We start from the raw sequence: 14,214 nt of genomic DNA, 5'->3' as shown, positions 1-14,214 counted from the left end.
TTAAGAGCCAAAATGTTACTAATTTGCATGTTAATAAGCAACTAATTAATGGTGAATATGTTCCCCATACTAAAGTGTTACCATGTTTTATTACTGGTGCATAAAATGAACCGTGCATGAACATCACCTTGTTCAAAGAACAAAACCAACACAGTGCATGAACTCACAACAAATTACACACCTGCAAACCAGTCCGCTGTTGCCGTATCCGTAGTACGCTGATAGGGAGAAGTTTGTATTTACACGATGAGTCGGGTGTGTTTTGACCTCCGCCGAACCCCTGAGGCCGACTCACCGAACCCCGAGGGTTCGATCGAACCCAGGTTAAGAACTACTGGGTTAGGGCCAGGGTTGGAGGATTAGGGTTATAATAAGGCCGTGCCGAATAAGGCATTAATAAGTACTTAATAATGAGTAGTTAAGAGCCAATATGTTACTAATTTGCATGTTAATAAGCAACTAATTAATGGTGAATATGTTCCCCATACTAAAGTGTTACCATGTTTTTTTACTGGTGCACAAAATGAACCGTGCATGAACATCACCTTGTTCAAAGAACAAAATCAACACAGTGCATAAACTCACAACAAATTACACACCTGCAAGTCAGTCTGACTTCTGCTGTTGCCGTATTCGAAATACGCCGATAGGGAGACGTTTTTATTTACACGATGAGTCGGGTGTGTTTTGACCTCCGCCGAACCCCTGAGGCCGACTCACCGAACCCCAAGGGTCCGATCGAACCCAGGTTAAGAAACACTGGTCTAAAGGCTTAGTTGGCCACATGCGTGGACTGCACCTTTTAGCTCTTATTTCCAAAATGGTTTACACTACTGAATTGGGGTCTTATGGCCCTTATGTGGACATTTATACTGCCGTCTGGTGGTGTCAGAAGAGTATAACATACAATGGAATTTGGGGGAAAAAAAGTGCAAAAATAAGAATTAGCATGTCACTAAACATGAAGTACACGTTTGTTACTTATGAACTAAGTACATCATATCAAAAGATGATTCTTAGTTTTTATTCTAATTGGGGTCCAATATGCCCAAATAGCAAAGATAAATAAAAAAATCATGTAAACAAACAGCTTGGGCCTTAAGAGGTTAAGTTAAGTTAAAGTTAAAGTACCAATGATTGTCACACACAAACTAGGTGTGGTGAAATTTGTCCTCTGCATTTGACCCATCCCCTTGTTCAGCCCCTGGGAGGTGAGGGGAGCAGTGGGCAGCAGCGTTGGCCGCGCCCGGGAATCATTTTTGGAGATTTAACCCCCAATTCTAACCCTTGATGCTGAGTGCCAAGCAGGGAGGTAATGAGGCCCATTTTTATAGTCTTTGGTATGACTCGGCCGGGGTTTGTGGGGCGGTATAGCTCGGTTGGTAGAGCGGCCGTGCCAGCAACTTCAGGGTTGCAGGTTCGATCCCCGCTTCCGCCATCCTAGTCACTGCCGTTGTGTCCTTGGGCAAGACACTTTACCCACCTGCTCCCAGTGCCACCCACACTGGTTTAAAAAAAATGTAACTTAGATATTGGGTTTCACAATGTAAAGCACTTTGAGTCACTTGAGAAAAGCGCTATATAAAATAAAATTCACTTCACAACCTACCGATCTCAGGGCGGACACTCTAATTCCATTACAGCATGTCCGAAAAGGAGTAGGAAGAAGCAGAGTTTATTAAAAACTACCGCTTTTCATATCCATCCATCCATTTCCTACCGCTTGTCCCTTTCGGGGTCGCGGAGGGTGCTGGAGCCTATGTCAGCTGTATACGGGCGGAAGGCGGGGTACACCCTGGACAAGTCTCCACCTCACCGCAGGGCCAACACAGATAGCAGATGGACAGACAACATTCACACTCACATTCACACACTATGGCCAATTTAGAGTTGCCAATCAACCTATGCCCAGGTGCATGTCTTTGGAGGTGGGAGGAAGCCGGAGTACCCGGAGGGTACCCACGCAGTCACGGAGAGAACATGCAAACTCAACACAGAAAGATCCCGAGCCCGGGATTGAACCTAGGACCTTGGTATTGTGAGGCAGACGCACTAACCCCTGTTTCACGGTGCTGCCCCCCCTTTTCATATCATAGCAGTTTTATCCCATTTCTTTGTTCTCTGTTTCTAACGTAACAGTGAGTAAATAAATAAATGTACAATAAGTAAGTAAGCAAATATTAAATACATAAATAATCATCACATTTTTTTCTCAAGGCTCAAGATTTTTATCATAATTGAAGTGAATTATACTTATATAATGCTTTTCTCTAGTGACTCAAAGCGCTTTTACATCGTAAAACCCAATATCTAAGTTACATTTAAACCAGTGTGGGTGGCACTGGGAGGAGGTGGGTAATGTTTCTTGCCCAAGGACACAACGGCAGTGACTAGGATGGCGGAAGCGGGGATCGAACCGGGAACCCTCAAGTTGCTGGCACGGCCACTCTACCAACCGAGCTATACCGCCCCATATAGTACGTCTTGTTCTTTGAACACTTGTAGTTTGTTACAGTCTCTTATGCTAAATCATATTAGTACATTGTTTGATTTCCTTAATCCATTCCGTAATTTAATTCCACATATTGATATGCTAAAGTGTTGTTTGTCATCAATACACGATAAAGTGTCCTCCAACATGTTGAAAGAGCCATATTAGACATAAATACAAAAAACAAATCTGCCTGAAGCTGCAAAAAAGTTAAAAGCTTAATGTAAGTGCTATAATGAAGGCAACACATTAAGTAAGTGTCTCAGAAGGTTAGATAACTCCCGGAAATGACAGTCTTAGAATGGCCAAAGGTATAGATGTGTGTGCCCAAGTTAAAGGAAAGGACAGGCTGTCTTCTTCTAATGGATTTATTACAATCTTTGCAAGCTGGGTAACGTTTGCTGTGGTCTGGAAGAACATGGCACATGGCAACAACTATCAGAAATGCAGCCAATATTACATACAGATAATGTGTCATGAGACATGCAAATATAAATTAAATACACGGAGGACATAAGTAAAGGAAATTAAATGAACTGAAATGTACCTACAAACGAGGCATAATGATGCAATATGTACACACAGCTTGCCTAAATAGCATGTTAGCATTGGTTATTAGCACTCCACGCAAGTCAATAACATCAACAAAGCTCACCTTTGTGCATTCAGGCACAGCATGAAACGTTTGGTGGACAAAATGAGACAAAGAAGGAGTGGCATAAAACACGTCTTTCTGTGGCAGCGTCTGAGAAAGTTGTACATGTAAACCAACTACGGTGAGTTCAAGGACCGCCAAAATTAGTAAGACAAAACAGCGCTGGCCAAATACTCTCATCAGTGAAGGATAAACACAAACATATTAAACAGTGGGCTTTCTAACAATTAGGAAGGTTCGTGTTATGTTTGTTCTCCTGCAGAAACCGTATTAAAACAACAAATATATTTTCCCCCTTCTTTTTCCATTTTTGAAAAAGCTCCAGGGTGGTGCTAAGGAGCCGCGGGTTGCTTACCCCTGGGCTGGGCTAACGATTAAAAAATGTTTAAAGAAAATACAAACACCATCATGTAAAGATAGTAGGTGAACAGGTTTATTATCTTGTGGAAGTACATTGGCATTAGAACCACCTAATTGTATGTAAGTAGCATCACACACACACACACACACACAATTGACAAAAATGGTAAATATCAAACTGAATAGACAACAGAAGTCACCAAACACAAACCCCACCTAACCATTAAATGATCATTGTAAGCTTGCCCTCCTATAGAGCATCATACATTTGTAAAGGAAAAAACATTTCTTGGAGGAAAACTAGTTGGCGTAAATCAGAGGTGGGTAGAGTAGCCAAAAATTGTATTCAAGTAAGAGTACCGTTACTTTAAAGTAATATCAGTCAGGTAATAGTAAAAATATTTTATCCAAATTATCACTTGAGCAAGAGTTTGTGAGTATTCAATATAAAAACTACTCATGTACTGAGTATCTGGTCAGTAACATCTGATTTATTTAGTAGCTATTTTTTTAATGGTTCTTACACTACAACTGTAGTTGTAGTTGAGACCGAGAATCCAGACCTGAGTGATTGATTGAGACTTTTATTAGTAGGTTGCACAGTGAAGTACATATTCCGTACAATTGACCACTAAACGGTAACACCCGAGTAAGTTTTTCAACTTGTTTAAGTCGGGGTCCACTTAAATTGATTCATGATACAGATATATACTATCAGATATATACAATCATCATAATACAGTCATCACACAAGATAATCACATTGAATTATTTACATTATTTACAATCTGGGGTGTGGAGGGGGTTGGGGGGTGGGGGTTTGGTTGTTATCATCAGTCATCAACAATTGCGAACAGAGAAATGGATATTGGAACAGTGTAGGTCTGACTTGGTAGGATATGGACAGCAAGTAGTGGGCAGAGAGAGAGAGAGAGAGAGAGATCAGAAGGCCTAAGAAAAAGTATCTGCATATGATTGTTTACATTTGATTATTAACAATCCGGGGAGGGTGTTAGTTTAGGGTTGTAGCTGCCTGGAGGTGAACTTTTATTGCGGTTTTGGAGGAGGATAGAGATGCACTTTCTTTTATACCTGTTGGGAGCCCATTCCACATTGATGTGGCATAGAAAGAGAATGAGTTAAGACCTTTGTTAGTTCGGAATCTGGGTTTAACGTGGTTAGTGGAGCTCCCCCTGGTGTTGTGGTTATGGCGGTCATTTACGTTAAGGAAGTAGTTTGACATGTACTTCGGTATCAGGGAGGTGTAGCGGATTTTATAGACTAGGCTCGGTGCAAGTTGTTTTACTCTGTCCTCCACCCTGAGCCAGCCCACTTTGGAGAAGTGGGTAGGAGTGAGGTGGGATCTGGGGTGGGGGTCTAGAAGTAATCTGACTTACTTGTTCTGGGATGTTTGGAGTCTAGATTTGAGGGTTTTGGAGGTGCTAGGGTACCAGGAGGTGCATGCGTAATCGAAAAAGGGTTGAACGAGAGTTCCCGCCAGAATCCTATGGTGCTTTTGTTGACCAGAGAGGAGATTCTATACAGAAATCTCGTTCGTTGGTTGACCTTTTTGATTACCTGGGTTGCCATTTTATCACAGGAAAGATTAGCCTCTAGAATGGAACCTAGGTAGGTGACCTCATCTTTCCTGGTGATAACAATGTCATCCACTTTTATAGTGAAGTCATTGACTTTCTTAAGGTTGATGTGGGACCCAAATAGGATGGATTCCGTTTTACCCAAATGTATGGATTGCTTGTTGTCAGCGAGCCAGATGCATGTTCTACAGAGTTCAGCACTGAGGATTTTCTCCACCTGTGACTTGTCCTTGTCACACAATGTACTACAAAATATGCACATTTTACGGCCAATAAAGATGTTTTAACAGGGCTAATGTTATCATGTACACAACGAAAACATAAAACACAACTACAACTTACTCCAATGCGTTTTCTGCAGTTGGAAGTGAAATTCTTATACCCTGAAATGTGAACATCTCCACTGACACAGATGACAGCACATGATATATACAGTACATGTTTGTTTTCATAGTTTGTAAGTAAACATTGAATGAAGGTCCTCATCTCATCTGATTGCGAGTCGCACACCGTTGTGTCACTTTTTACAGTGTCTAGCCGATAGTGCGGTCGTGTGACTGCCAGGCTCTGATTGATTGGTGAAATGGAGTCAAAAGTCAGTAGTGCTTACGCTGGATTGGTGAAACAGAGTTATGTGACACTGCACGTTGGAAGAAGTCTACAATTTGTGTTTGCAAGCAGTAACCAATGGATTAGAAATCAATATAATGATATGAATAAATGTAGCGATGGGAATGAAACTAAATGTAACAGAGTAAGTAGTGTTTCTTGCCAACAAAAATACTCAACTATATGTAAAAAGTATGTTGCATTAAAACTACTCTGACATGTAAAATTGACCCCAAAAGGTACCTAATTAAAGGGGTCATATTATTATTCTTTTTCTGCATTTGAAATACTTCCTTATGGCCTGCATAACATGTAATGGTGGTTCTTTGGTCAAAATTGTGCACATATTATGTTTTAAAGATAGTTTTCAAGCTGCTTTCTGACCGTCTGTTTACGATCTGCCATTTTGTGGGTGGTCTTATTTAGTTTACCGTATTTTCCGCACTATTAGCCGCACCTAAAAACCACAAATTTTCTCAAAAGCTGACAGTGCGGCTTATAACCCGGTGCGCTTTATATATGGATTAATATTAAGATTCATTTTCATAAAGTTTAGGTCTCGCAACTACGGTAAACAGCCGCCATCTTTTTTCCCCGTAGAAGAGGAAGCGCTTCTTCTTCTACGGTAAGCAACCGCCAAGGTAAGCACCCGCCCCCGTAGAAGAGGAAGCGCTTCTTCTTCTACGGTAAGCAACCGCCAAGGTAAGCACCCGCCCCCGTAGAAGAAGAAGCGCGCGGATATTACGTTTCATTTCATTTGTGTGTTTACATCTGTAAAGACCACAAAATGGCTCCTATTAAGAGACACGCGTACAACGCAGAATTCAAACTCAAGGCAATAAGTCACGCAGTAGAACACGGAAATAGAGCAGCAGCGAGAGAATTGAACATAAATGAATCAATGGTGCGTAGGTAGAGGAAGCAACAAGATGACCTGTGCCACTAAGACAGGGAGACAGCGCCGGACGACATACGCCAACATCTGCCAGTGGATCAGTCTCAACTGTGGTCCGAGCTTTCCGGAAGGCAGGATTCACGGAACTGCTGGACAACAACAGCGACACTGACTCTGATGACTTCCACCAGACGGAGCCGGCCATTTTGGATGCCGTATTTGCCCAACTTTTTAATTCAGACACTGAAGAAGAATTCGAGGGATTTATGGATGAGGAATAACTTCAGAAAGTGAGCTTTAAATGTTTATTTTGTGTGTTGTGTGACATTAACGTTCGAGCAACGTTGAGTTATTGATGTTGCTCTGCACTAATTTGAGTGTTACCATTTTTGTGATTGCACATTTGCACATTACATTTTGGGGGTGAACAGAGTTGTTAGAACGCTGGTTTGTAATACATTATTAAAGTTTGACTGACCTATCTGACTGTTTTTTTGACATTCCCTTTAGCGCAGCGTAGGCGCGGCTTATAACCCGGGGCGGCTTATAGGTGGACAAAGTTTTGAAATATGCCGTTCATTGAAGGCGCGGCTTATAACCCCGGGCGGCTTATGGTGCGGAAAATACGGTAGTAGTTTTTGTGTCTCCATAGGGAGTCAACTGACAGATATATACTAAAACTGCGATACTTGAACTCACCATGGTTTGTTTCCATGTACTACTTTCTCCGATGCTGCCACAGAAAGACATGTTTTATGCCACTTTTTCTTTGTCTCATTTTGTCCACCAAACTTTGTATGCTTTGTGTGAATGCACAAAGGTGAGTTTTGTTGATGTTATTGACTTGTTGTAGTGCTAATCAGGCATATTTGGTCAGTGTTTGACAGCAAGCTAATCGGTGCTAACATGCTAAATAGGCTAGCTGTATGTACATATTGCATCATTATGCCTCATTTGTAGGTATATTTGAGATCATTTAATTTCCTTTACTTATGTCCTGTGTATTTAACTCACATTTGCATGTCTCAAGACACATTACCTGTATGTAATATTGGCTGCATTTCTGATAGTTGTTTGTGTGCCATGTTGTTCCAGACAACAGCAAACGTTACCCAGCTTGCAAATATTGCAATAAATCCACTAGAAGAAGACAGCCTGCCCTTTCCTTAAACTTGGACACACACATCTATACCTTTGGCCATTCTGAGCCAGTCATTTCCAGAAGCTATCTCATCCTCTGAAAAGCCTCCATTTTACTAATGATTTCCAATGTTGCAAAAATGTGTACAATAAAAATTAAAATACAACATTACTGTCAACAAATATTTGCGTCAGCCTTTGCCGGTCGTTGGAAGTGGCTCCCCGCACACCGTGACCAGGACTTCTCGGACGACAGCAGGAACTTCACTCGGTGACAGAAAACACCGTGAGTATGGCTTCCTGCGCGTCTTGCACCTTACTCACGGAGAGGCTGGCTCTGCTAGAGGGCCGTGTCCGCCAGTTAGAGCAGAGTAATCTCGTAACTTTAGATGTTGCGGACACATCTGCTAGCGTTAGCTGTAGCGAGCTAACTAGCCCAGCCTGTAGTAGTCCTAAGCGGCCTACAAGCTACGGTGTACCGGTTGAGACGCATAATAGATTTAGCTCTTTAGCTAGTCCTACACCCGAGTCTACCGGGCACCACACCTTAGTCATAGGGGACTCCATCACCCGAAACATAAATCTTAGCAAACCAGCCACAATTAAGTGCATCCCTGGGGCCAGAGCACCTGACATTGAGGCTAATCTTAGGGAGCTAACTCGCAACAGGCCTAGTAAACACGTACGACAGGCTAATCGCACCACTAGTTATGCGAATATAGTTGTACACGTTGGCTCCAATGACACTAGAATGAGACAGTCAGAGATTACAAAGAGAAACATAGCCAGGACTTGTGATCTCGCTAGAAAGATGTCCAGGCATCGAGTAATTGTCTCTGGCCCCCTGCCTGCGAGAGGCAATGATGAGAGATATAGCAGATTAGTCTCGCTTAACAAGTGGCTGGCTAGCTTCTGTAGACAACAGGGACTAACGTTTATTGATAATTGGCCCTCTTTCTGGGGCAAACCAGGCTTGCTGATGAGAGACGGCCTTCACCCTAACCAGGAAGGCGCCATCATCCTGTCTAAAAACATAGACTACTGTTTAAGTCACATTTGACTAACTATACTAGAGCAAGCCCGGTCACAGGCAATTACAGAGCCTGCTAGTCCGGGTGAGGAGTCAGTTAAGCTAGAACTAGCCAGCACCAGGCTGGATAATTCCTGTACGCATAGCAATTTTCTTAGAATAACACACAACTCACATAATGTGTTTTCTGTTGTGAATGTGTCCGGGGTAGATATGCATTCTACTGAGGTGGCAAATCATGATGCGCTCAGTCGATCGCAGCATCAAGCAAACAATCTGAAAATTCCCGTCGTATCAATTCCTAGATATGGTCGAAACTATTTAAAGTGCACTACGTATAATAAACGCAACATTATTAATATTGCTACTATGGATAATTTAAACAAAAACTCGTCAAAACAGCCCAATACTTATAATATGGGCTTTTTAAACATAAGATCATTGTCTCCCAAAACGTTATTAGTTAATGAGGTCATTAGAGACAACAATCTTAACGTCATTGGTCTTAGCGAAACCTGGCTCAAACCAGACGATTTTTTTGCGCTAAATGAGGCATCTCCTCCTAACTATACGAATGCGCATATTGCCCGTCCCCTTAAAAGGGGTGGGGGGGTCGCACTAATATACAATGAAAACTTTAACCTTACCCCTAACCTAAATAATAAATACAAATCGTTTGAGGTGCTTACTATGAGGTCTGTCGCACCGCTGCCTCTCGATATGGCTGTTATCTATCGCCCCCCAGGGCCCTACTCGGACTTTATCAATGAATTCTCAGAGTTCGTTGCTGATCTAGTGACGCACGCAGACAATATAATCATAATGGGGGACTTTAATATCCATATGAATACCCCATCGGACCCTCAGTGCGTGGCGCTCCAGACTATAATTGATAGCTGTGGTCTTACACAAATAATAAATGAACCTACGCATCGCAACGGTAATACGATAGATCTAGTGCTGGTCAGGGGTGTCACCACCTCCAAAGTTATGGTACTCCCGTATACTAAAGTAATGTCCGATCATTATGTTATAAAATTCGAAGTTCTGACTCATTGTCAACAAACTAATAATAATAATAACTGCTATAGCAGCCGCAACATTAATGCTGCCACAACGATGACTCTTGCTGACCTACTGCCTTCGGTAATGGCACCATTCCCAAATTATGTCGGCTCTGTTGATAACCTAACTAACAACTTTGACAATGCCCTGCGCAAAACCATTGATAGTATAGCACCGCTAAAACAAAAAAGGGCCCCTAAAAGGCGCACCCCATGGTTTACAGAAGAAACCAGAGCTCATAAATTATCATGTGGAAAGTTGGAACGCAAATGGCGCGCGACCAAGCTTGAGGTTTTCCATCAAGCATGGAGTGATAGTTTAATATCGTATAAACGCATGCTTACCTTAGCTAAAGCTAAATATTACTCAAATCTCATCCGCCTCAACAAAAACGACCCTAAATTTTTGTTTAGTACAGTAGCATCGCTAACCCAACAAGGGACTCCTCCCAATAGCTCCACCCACTCGGCAGATGACTTTATGAATTTCTTTAATAAGAAAATTGAACTCATTAGAAAGGAGATTAAAGACAACGCATCCCAGCTACAACTGGGTTCTATTAACACAGATACAACTGTATATACGACGGATACTGCAATACAAAATAGTCTCTCTCTTTTTGATGAAATAACATTAGAGGAACTATTACGGCGTGTAAGTTGGATAAAACAAACATGTTTACTTGACCCGCTTCCTGGGAAACTTATCAAGGAGCTTTTTGTATTATTAGGTCCATCAGTGCTAAATATTATAAACTTATCACTTTCCTCTGGCACTGTTCCCCTAGCATTCAAGAAAGCGGTTATTCATCCTCTGCTCAAAAGACCTAACCTTGATCCTGACCTCATGGTAAACTACCGACCGGTGTCCCACCTTCCCTTTATTTCGAAAATCCTCGAAAAAATTGTCGCACAGCAGCTAAATGAACACTTAGTGTCTAACAATCTCTGTGAACCTTTTCAATCCGGTTTCAGGGCAAATCACTCTACGGAGACAGCCCTCGCAAAAATGATTAATGATCTACTGCTAACGATGGATTCTGATGCGTCATCTATGTTGCTGCTTCTTGATCTTAGCGCTGCTTTCGATACCGTCGATCATAATATTTTATTAGAGCGTATCAAAACACGTATTGGTATGTCAGACTTAGCTTTGTCGTGGTTTAACTCTTATCTTACTGACAGGATGCAATGCGTCTCCCATAATAATGTGACCTCGGACTATGTTAAGGTAACGTGCGGAGTTCCTCAGGGTTCGGTTCTTGGCCCTGCACTCTTTAGTATTTACATCAGCGCAACAGTAACTAATGGGGGCGGGGCTAAGCGGATCAAACTTTCGCGCGGATGGGTAGCAGGCTAATGTGTGGACCACAATTACACAAAATGGATACATTTGTGACTGGCACCTCAAAGGTCGTCGAACCAGAGCCAGAGTCAGCGCCTGCAGAAAAACAAACATCTGACGGGCCTAATCAACCATAAAGCCAACCGAAAAGAAAATATGATGAAGGGTATCTTGCTCTTGGATTCACGGCAGTGGTGGTGGAGGCAGAGGAGAGACCCCTGTGTGTTCTGTGTCTAAAAGCGCTAGCAGCAGACAGCATGAGACCCAACAAATTAAAGAGACACCTCGAGACCACACACCCCAATCACGTCAATAAGCCACTTGATTTATTTCAAATAAAACTGACAGCGTACCATCAACAGGAGAAGCGCATGGTAAAAGCTACATCAGTAAACAGTAACGCTCAAATGGCTTCATATAGAGTTGCATACAGAATTGCACAATGCAAAAAAACACATGTTATGTCCTCGGTTTCACCTATGTGCTTATTTAGGTGTCTTAATTTAATAATAATCAGGCAACACGTTTCAACTCAATGCCTCGGATCGCTCCCGTTTATTAACAACTTCGAGAGTCCAAACTCTCACTCCCTCCCGTGACGTCACACACTGAACACATGCTACGGTGGCTCGGACATGACAAAACAGTACATGACACCTCACACAATTGCTGAGCAGCTCATTCTCCCCGCTGCAATAGACCTGGTGTCAGTCATGCTTAGTTATTTTATTTATTATTGAACTTGATGCAAGTTATACCACAGCTGCACAGTTATTTTATTTATTATTGAACTTGATGTTATGTTATGTTATTGAGTTTGAATGTATACAACTTGATGTTACTTGATGTTCAATAAATTTGAAAATGTTAAGCTTGGCATTAGCGTTCTGTTGGGGCGATGGGGGCAGGTGGGGCTTGAAAACTCCCCCTTGTCCAAAGTGGGGGATGACAAAAAAAGTTTGAGAACCACTGATGTACATGCTGCCGCTAGGCGACATCATACGCAAATACGGTGTTAGCTTTCACTGTTATGCTGATGACACCCAACTCTACATGCCCCTAAAGCTGACCAACACGCCGGATTGTAGTCAGCTGGAGGCGTGTCTTAATGAAATTAAACAATGGATGTCCGCTAACTTCTTGCAACTCAACGCCAAGAAAACGGAAATGCTGATTATCGGTCCTGCTAAACACCGACATTTATTTAATAATACCACTTTAACATTTGACAACCAAACAATTACACAAGGCGAATCAGTAAAGAATCTGGGTATTATTTTCGACCCAACTCTCTCCTTTGAGTCACACATTAAGAGTGTCACTAAAACGGCCTTCTTTCATCTCCGTAATATCGCTCAAATTTGTTCTATTTTATCCACTAGCGACGCTGAGATCATTATTCATGCGTTCGTTACGTCTCGTCTCGACTACTGTAACGTATTATTTTCGGGTCTCCCTATGTCTAGCATTAAAAGACTACAATTGGTACAAAATGCGGCTGCTAGACTTTTGACAAGAACAAGGAAGTTTGATCATATTACGCCTATACTGGCTCACCTGCACTGGCTTCCTGTGCACTTAAGATGTGACTTTAAGGTTTTACTACTTACGTATAAAATACTACACGGTCTAGCTCCGTCCTATCTTGTCGATTGCATTGTACCATATGTCCCGGCAAGAAATCTGCGTTCAAAGAACTCCGGCTTATTAGTGATTCCCAGAGCCCAAAAAAAGTCTGCGGGCTATAGAGCGTTTTCTATTCGGGCTCCAGTACTATGGAATGCCCTCCCGGTAACAATTAGAGATGCTACCTCAGTAGAAGCATTTAAGTCCCATCTTAAAACTCATTTGTATACTCTAGCCTTTAAATAGCCCCCCTGTTAGACCAGTTGATCTGCCGTTTCTTTTCTCCTCTGCTCCCCTATTCCTTGTGGAGGGGGGGGGGGGGGGGGGGGGGGGGGCACAGGTCCGGTGGCCATGGATGAAGTGCTGGCTGTCCAGAGTCGGGACCCGGGGTGGACGGCTCGCCTGTGCATCGACTGGGAACATCTCTGCGCTGCTGACCCGTCTCCGCTCGGGATGGTGTCCTGCTGGCCCCACTATGGACTGGACTCTTACTATTATGTTGGATCCACTATGGACTGGACTCTCACAATATTATGTCAGACCCACTCGACATCCATTGCTTTCGGTCTCCCCTAGAGGGGGGGGGGGTTACCCACATATGCGGTCCTCTCCAAGGTTTCTCATAGTCATTCACATCGACGTCCCACTGGGGTGAGTTTTTCCTTGCCCTTATGTGGGCTTTGTACCGAGGATGTCGTTGTGGCTTGTGCAGCCCTTTGAGACACTTGTGATTTAGGGCTATATAAATAAACATTGATTGATTGATTGATTGATTGATAGTAGGCTATTATAGCTAATATAGACACATACATCATGTGTTGCCTTCATTATAACCCTTTGCGGCTCCAGACAGATTTTTTTTTTGTATTTTTGGTCCAATATGGCTCTTTCAACATTTTAGGTCGCCGATCCCTGGTCTAGCCGAACCGGGCGCAAAAAACATTTTGATGGACAAAACAACAGAATTACATTATTTTTCTATTGTCGTAACAATGTAAATATACATCCATTGCGGAAATAATGTGGTTACATTTAGTTAATGTTAAATATTATCAAATAATTTTACTCTGATGGTTGTTGTTGCGTCGTAACAATCTTTTTTCGTCCCACCATTTTTGGATTAAAGTTTAAAAGAACTACCAATAACTTTTTACAATGGCCATCCGTTTATTTGTGTGAACCTAGATTTTCGGCACTGACCACCATCAAAACCAAGCTGTCATCATCTTCACTTTGGTAAACAAATCCCAGGCTCCTAACAATGGTGAGTTATCTTAAATGTTTTTGTACAGTGTTTTAATTTGATATTTAGCTTTTCTTTGCTTTATAGTACAATTCAGTGTTATTGCCAATGAGTCTGATTCAGACAAAAAAACAAAACAATTTTAATTGGAAAGTACA

The sequence above is a fragment of the Nerophis lumbriciformis genome, linkage group LG13 (genome assembly GCF_033978685.3).
Source record: "Nerophis lumbriciformis linkage group LG13, RoL_Nlum_v2.1, whole genome shotgun sequence".
Taxonomy (NCBI): Eukaryota; Metazoa; Chordata; class Actinopteri; order Syngnathiformes; family Syngnathidae; genus Nerophis; species Nerophis lumbriciformis.
The sequence above is the reverse complement of the archived record's forward strand: the minus strand, read 5'-3'. Positions refer to the sequence as shown.